Here is a 7,913-nt window from a genome sequence, read left to right on the forward strand (position 1 = left end):
TGTGTGTGTGTGTGTGTGGAGGGGTGCGTCCCAGAGTGTGTGTGTGTGTGTGTGTGTGTGTGTGCGTGGAGGGGTGCGTCCCAGAGTGTGTGTGTGTGTGTGTGTGGAGGGGTGCGTCCCAGAGTGTGTGTGTGTGTGTGTGTGTGTGTGTGTGTGTGTGGAGGGGTGCGTCCCAGAGTGTGTGTGTGTGTGTGTGTGTGTGTGTGTGTGGAGGGGTGCGTCCCAGAGCACAGGCCTCCACCCGAGCCCCACCCGGTGGAGCTGTACCTGCACCAGCTTCCTAACTGGGACCCCGGGGCAAAGCTGCTGTGCGGGAGAACCAGCCACGACTTCCCTGCTCAGGCGGGGAGGAGAAAACACAGGGTCACAGTGCGGAGCTTTCTACTTTTTATTAATTTGTTAGAGAGAGAGAGAGAGAGAGAGATGAAGGGCAGAGGGAGGGAGAGAAAGAATCTCAAGCCGACTTTGCACTGAGCTCCATTCCAGCCTGGGGCTAATAAGCCTAGTATATTACCACATTGTTTTCCAAAAATATAGCAGCAATTTACATTCCTGCCATTAATCTCTGTGCGTTTCTGTTACCCAAAGCCAACATCAGAACTTGTTATTGTCGTATTCACTTTTTGCTCCTCTGATCAGTGCAAATGAATGTATGCCCCCCAAGGGATGAGATCCGACTTTATTCATATTTGCACCCTTGCACCTGCCTGTATTATTGAGAAAATTTGTTGTTGTTGTTGTTTTGCAAGTTACAGATGACTCCTATTGGCTTAAAAAATAAGAGAGATTTACTGGCTCATGTGACTGGAAAGTCCAGAAGTAGGATGGGCTTCAGGGTGTGCCTGAATCGTCATTTGGCATATTTCATCCTTACACACTACTTTCTGTGGTATCAGCAGAATCCTAAGGCTTGCTTCCCTCCTGGTGACGCAATGGCTGCAGAAGCTCCACTAACCTAAGGGAAAGAAAACCATGTTACAAAATTCCTAGCAAGAGTCTTCTTCCTCTCATTGGTTGAAATGTCTCTAAACCAACCTCAGACCACTTGCAGACTGAACAGTGTGAGCCTGGGTTACCCAGACCAATCACGTGTCATCAGGGATAGGATTGCTTCCTTCTCTCTGCTGGGCTTAACAAGGCACTGCGTGAAAGATTCTCCAGGAGACAGACTTCCCAGTTTTCAACATAAAACAGCATTAAGTAATAATCAGATGTTAGTTTTACAGTATTGTCAGTTTTGCAGGAAAGCTGGTTTGTTTGTTGGCTTGAAGAGTTTTCAACAGAAGAGTTGAAAGAAATCTGGGTGTCTCTGAGAGTGTATATTGGCTTGTTAGGGCTGCCATAACAAAATACCTAAGGGTAGCTTAAACAAAGAAATTTCAGTTTTTTTCATGGTTATGGAGGCTAGAGCTCCAGGATCAAAGTGTTGGCAAGTGTAGCTTCTTCTGAGCCCACGTTTCTTGGCTTGCCACCTTCCTTCTGTGTCCTCACATGGCTTTTCTCTGTGCACACATATCCTTGGTGTGTCTCTCTTCTGTAAGGACACCAGTCATATTGGATTAGGGCCCCACCTAACAGCCTCTGTTGAATTTAATCATCTCTTTGAAGGTCCTATGTCCAAATACAATCCTGTAAATCAGAGGTCATCCATTTATGACCAGATTTAACTTCAATGACCTCTTTAAAGGTCCTATCTCCAAATATGATTACATTCTCGGGTCCTGGGGTTGGGCTTCAATATATGAATTTTAGGGGAACACAATTCAGCCAATCACAGAATGTATGGATGAAAAGTGGTGAATACACACGGTGAGGTATAGTGTAGTGATAAGAAGCACTGGGTTAGATGCACAAAAAAGCAATGTGGATGGATCCTAAAAACCCAATGCTGCCTGAGAAAAGAAAAGAACAGAATGAGGCATGTAACTCAATATCAGTTCAAATTAAACTCAAAAGTATATGCCCAGTCAATGTCTCAGTCAGTGAAACATGCAACTCTTGATCTTGGAGTTGTGAGTTTGAGCCCCATGTTAGGTGTAGGAATTACTTAAAAGTAAAATCTTAAAATAAATAAATAAATAAATACATAAATACATAAATACATAAATGTATATCCCCCAATGCACTTTATGCAGGAACATTTACAAAAAAGGCAAACTATACATTAAACACATCATAATAGTTGCATATAGAAGGAGGAGAGTAGAGAATGGGGCTCTTTTTTTTTTTTTTACAGCACATAAGGTTTTGTTTTTTTTTTAAGATTTTATTTATTTATTCATGAAAGACACACACACACAGAGAGGCAGAGACACAGGCAGAGGGAGAAGCAGGCTCCATGCAGGGAGCCCAACGTCGGACTCGATCCCGGGTCTCCAGGATCACGCCCTGGGCTGAAGGCGGCGCTAAACGCTGAGCCACCCGGGCTGCCCTACAGCACATCAGTTATTGTCAGAATTTTTGGCAGACTAGTGGTTATAATACACCATAAACTATGAAGAGTATGAAGAACTCAACTCTCTAGCCCTGAGGTCTGAAATTAAATATGAACAGTGAAGAAACTATAACAATCTCTCTTTTTAGCAGGGTGACAGAAAGCTTTTGCAGTGGTCCAGATCCAAGGACACGAGACAACTTAATATCTCTCTTCTTTTTAATCTGAGGTATTTGGTCCACATGGTCACATCCAATGGCACATCCACATTTCCTTTCCTATTTGGGGCATAGAGAATTTATGGTTTTCTCTGTTAGCCAGTGGAAATATCACAAAGTGACCAAAGTAACAAGCATGTACAATTAATGGTGGAGAGCCAGATAAAAATATATTTTTAATAAAAAGATTTTGAAAAAGATTTCATGCTTGGTATATCCAGAGGCAGACCATGCTGATTGCCTTTCCAATATCTACTTTCTGCTTCATCTTTCCTACACACATATCCCAATTTTGTTCAGGGTAACGGTGTGCCCAGTTAAAGAACTCTGCTTTCCAGACTCCTCTGCAGATGGGGTTTTGACACAGTTCTGGTCGTCTAGATATAGGCAGAAATCTAATGGGTAGGGCTTTTAGGAAAGTTACTGTTTTTCTGATTAAAATGAAAAGGGGCAAACTTAATAGACACGCACCTTTTTGTTTTGTTAAACTCTCAGCCCAATGTGAAGCTTAAACTTACAACCCCAAGATCAAGACTCACATGCTCTACCACCTGAGCCAGCCGGGCACGCCTAGACATGTCTCTTTTGTCCTTTGTCTTTCTTCCTGTCTGCACTGTGGAGATGCTGCCCAGTGGTACAATAAACATTCTGTGACCATGGAAGAAGGCCTTTCACTACAGATGGCAGTAGGAGAGAAAAGGTGTCTCTTTTCCTGAGCAGTTGCGTGAACCTTGGATTTTCTGCTTTGGATTCCTTGTTACATGAAAAAAAAATGTTTTTTTAAGCCATTGTGATTTTGGTTTCTGGAACCACTGAATGAAGCCCTCATATCCTTGGAATGGAACAGGCTAAGGCTGTGCCACCATCTTCCCTGGTGAGAATTTATCAAGGCTATCTTTCTTCTAGATGAAGAGAGGACAGTCATGACAATTGGTCAAGAAGCCCCTTCTGCCTCTGGGATGAGAATTTCTCCATGGAGTAGATTTAGAGGAAGCATCTGCAGTGTTCACTACACTACTAAACAGGATTGTTGTAAAGATTAAGTGTGACATGGGATATAAAGTACCAGCAAGTAGTCAGCCCCCCCCAAACATCTTCATTTCTCTTCCCTCTTCTCTATCTTGTTTAAAAAAATTAAAAATAGTTATTGAGGGATGCCTGGTTGGCTCAGCGGTTGAGCGCCTGCCTTCGGCCCAGAGCGTGATCCTGGAGTCCCAGGATCGAGTCCCACATCAGGCTCCCTGCATGGAGCCTGCTTCTCTGTCTGCCTATGTCTCTGCCTCTCTTTCTCTGTGTCTCTCATAAATAAATAAGCAAAATCTTAAAAAAAATACTTATTGGTACCAGTTAGAATGGCTAAAATAAAAAAGACAAGAAACAACAAGTGTGGATGTGGAGAAAATGGAACCTTCGTGCACTGTTGGTAAGAATGTAAACTGGTGCAGCTACCGTAGAAAACAGTATGGAGGGCCCTCAAAAAAATTAAAAATAGAAATACCCTATGATTCAATAATTCCACTACTGGGCATTATGACAATAAAGGCACTAACTTGAAAAGATATAGGCATCGCTGTGTTTGCTGCAGCATTATTTATAACCGCTAAGACATAAAAGCAACCTAAGTGTCCATCAATAGACGAATGTATAAGGAAAAATGTCACACATACGCACACACACGAATATTACATAGTCATGTATTGTGATTGTGCCATTTGAGACAACATGGATGCACCTAGAGGGTATTACACTAAGTGAAATACTCCTCAGACTAAGAAAGACAAATATCATATGTTTCTACTCATAAATGGAATCTTAAAAAATTGAATAAACAAAAAGCATAAATAGACCTATAAATACAGAGAACAAACTGATGGTTACTAGAGAGGAGGTGGGTGGGGGGGTTGGGCAAAAAGGGTGAAGGGCAGTGGGAGATACAGGCCTCCTGTTAGGAAATGAACAAGTCACAGGAATAAAAAGCATAAGGAATAGAGTCAGTGATGCTGTAATACTGATGTAATGGGGCAGATGGTAGCTACACTTGTGAACATAACACAGTGTATAAACTTGTCAAATCACTAAGTTGTTCACCTGAAACTAATGTAACATAGTGTGTCAAAGATACTCAAATTAAAAACAATTACTTATTGAGCACCTATTGTGAACAAAGCATGTTTCAAGTACATCAGAATTCAAAAATGAGCTCTATACTCTGCTATCGAATATTGGAAGAGCTATTAAAATCACAGATATGAAAAGTCTCTGCAAAGCAAATAAGAGTTATAGATAGAAAGTACCAGGAACAAAGTCTCCCTAGAACACTTACTCACTTATCTCAAATGGAAGGTACAGGATAAGATGTGACCACTCCAGGGGCACTGGGGTGGCTCAGTAGGTTAAGTGTCTGCCTTCCACTCAGGTCATGATCTCAGGGTCCTGGGACTCCCTGCAAGGTGGGGAGCCTGCTTTTCTCTCCCCCTCTGCCCCTCGCCTCTGCTCATGCTCTCTCTTTCTCTCTCTCTTCTCTGCGTATGCACTCTCTCTCTAATAAATAAACAAAACCTTAAAAAAAAAAAAAAAAAAGCTAACCACTCTGGGTCAACCAGGATCTCTTTCCCAGGCATCACTGTGACTCAGCTTAATGACTAAAATGAGCAGTCATGGTGATAAAGCTCAATCTTGACTATTGCATCATCACACAGAGTTGGTTAGAATATGAATTAAAGGATCAAGGAAGAAAGAAGAGTTTCCTTTGCTTTGCTCTAAGACGAAATCTTACTCGATTCAGTGCTCCGACCTTAGGTTTCAAAGAGTTCTGGTCTAGCGAGCTAAGGGAACACTTCACTTGACGCAGTACAATCATGCAAGTAGTAAGGGAATGTATCTCGTCAAATATTCAGGTAATACAGATGTGTATGGTGTAAAAAGCAAAAGTCACTATTATCTGTTTGGTGGAAATTACCTCTGAAACTTTTGTATGGCAATGCACTTTATTATTTTTGTTTTGGCAATGCACTTTAAAAGTAGACAGATCTGTCTTCCGTTTCTTTTCTACAGCTTCCATTGCATTGGTCTGGTGAGATAATGCTTGTGAAAGAATTATAAAACTGGATAGTAATATTACTCTCATAATTGAAAAAAATCCCTTCCTACCTGTAAGGCACTACATTTGGAGAGAGAATGATTATGCCTCTTCCCACAGCGCAATGAAATGTGGCCGATACAGCACCAAGTAGGAGCCCTTGGTATCTAATTTCTAAGCCTCACAACAGTCCAGGGAAGAAAATATTATCATTATCTTCCTCAGAGCCTCAGGGGCCTGAAGTTCAAGAGGTGAAATCCATTAGACAAGATCACAGAGTTAGTCAGAAGGAGGGTTGGGATTTGAATCCCAGTTAACCTGCTCCAAAGTCCTGCACTTTGCACTATTCCATTTGATCTCCTGGTATAGGTGAGATGGATTCCCCTTGTAGGGAAGGACAAATTTAGGAAAGGCTACACTTACGGGATTTCTGTAAACACCTATTAGTAATGCTATTTTGGACATATAAATATACTGAATGTCTTAGAATGTCACTCTCTCATCCTGGTTTCCCTCTTAGCCCCTCTTTCCACCCTCCCAGCCACGTGGCTGGTGTTTGACAGAATTCTGTGGCAGCACTTCTCTCTGTCTCGTGATGGCTGTGGCTGGGACTGGGGCAGAGAAAATATCAGATGAACCCGAAATAACTTTTTGTACCACCAGTAAGGAAGAAAACACATAAAATATAACGGGACAAAAAATGACAAGGGACATGTCCAAAGGACCCAGAAGCCATCTTAAATGAACTTCCATTGGTCAAATCTAAGACAACTCGAGCAGAAAAATAAGTAATGAAATTAACAGATCAGTACCCATGTGAGTAACGATAGCAGCTAATACATTAATGGAATTAATATATTTTATCACCCATAAAGTAAGTTATCATGAGTTTATAAACATAAAGATAAAGATCTTCCTTATAGTAGAATGCCAATTAATCAATGTGGATGGAAGGACAGAATTAGAATGTCACCATTCTCTCACCATTGCATTAACAATCGGTTCAGGCAAAAATCATGGAAGCTAAAATAAATAGGGGAAAGTCTGATGCAGAACCGTATACATCTAAAAGCATCTTCACACGTTATTTATGAAATAATAGACGGAAAAACCTGGCAGACAAGTGACCAAAGGCCACATTACCAATAATGGGACAATCTGATGTTATCTTCTGCTTTCTGATATTATGCATGGAGGATGAGAAATGCATACTTGGATTTAATGATGAGGAAACATCAGAAAACTCAAATGGGAAGACTTTCTACAAAATAATTAGCTTGTAATCTTCAAAAGTGTCCAGGTCACGGAAGTCAAGGAAAGCCTAAGATTCCTTTTTCAGATTAAAGTAGATTAAGAGACAGGACCATTAAATGCAGTGCAGGAAATTGGGCAGGATTGGCGATGAGAGGACAGCCGTGTACTTGCATGACTGAAACAGCTGGTGAGATTGGATATGGACTGTAGGTTAGACCAGGAGTTGGCGAACTGTGTATGACCCTCTTGTCAAATCCAGCCTGCAATTTTACCTGGCAAGCTAAGAACGGGTTTTACCTTTTTAAAAAATTGTGGTAAAAGCCACAAAACATAAACTTTATCATCTTAACCATTTTTTAAAAGATTCGGAGCCAGACGTGGGGCTCTATTCCAGGACCCTGGGATCACAACCTCAGCTGAAGGCAGATACAACCCACTGAGCCACCCAGGAAGCCCCTCGTCTTAACCACTTTTAAGTGTACCGTTCCACAGTGTTAACTGTATTCACATTATCGTGCAACAGATCTCTGGAACATTTTTTGGAAAACCAAAACTCTATACCCATCAAACATCACCACCCCATTCGCATTTCCGCCTGGCCCCTGGTAATCACAATCCTATTTTTTTATTTCTATGAATTTGACTTCTTTCGATGTCTTATATAAGTGAATCATACAGGATTTGTCTTTTTGTGACTAGTTTATTTCACTTAGCATAATTTTCTCAAGGTTTTTCTGTGCTGTAGCGTGTAACAGAATTTCCTTCTTTTTAAAGGATGAATAATAAATCATTTATATGAATATACTACCTTTTCTTTATCCATTCATCTATCTATTGACTTCTGCTGTCCTTCCATCTGTTGGTTATTGTAAATAATGCTCCAGTGGACAGGAGTGTACAAATATCTCTTTGGGATCCTGCCTTCAAT

The sequence above is a fragment of the Canis aureus genome, chromosome 10 (assembly GCF_053574225.1).
Source record: "Canis aureus isolate CA01 chromosome 10, VMU_Caureus_v.1.0, whole genome shotgun sequence".
In the NCBI taxonomy this organism is placed as follows: Eukaryota; Metazoa; Chordata; class Mammalia; order Carnivora; family Canidae; genus Canis; species Canis aureus.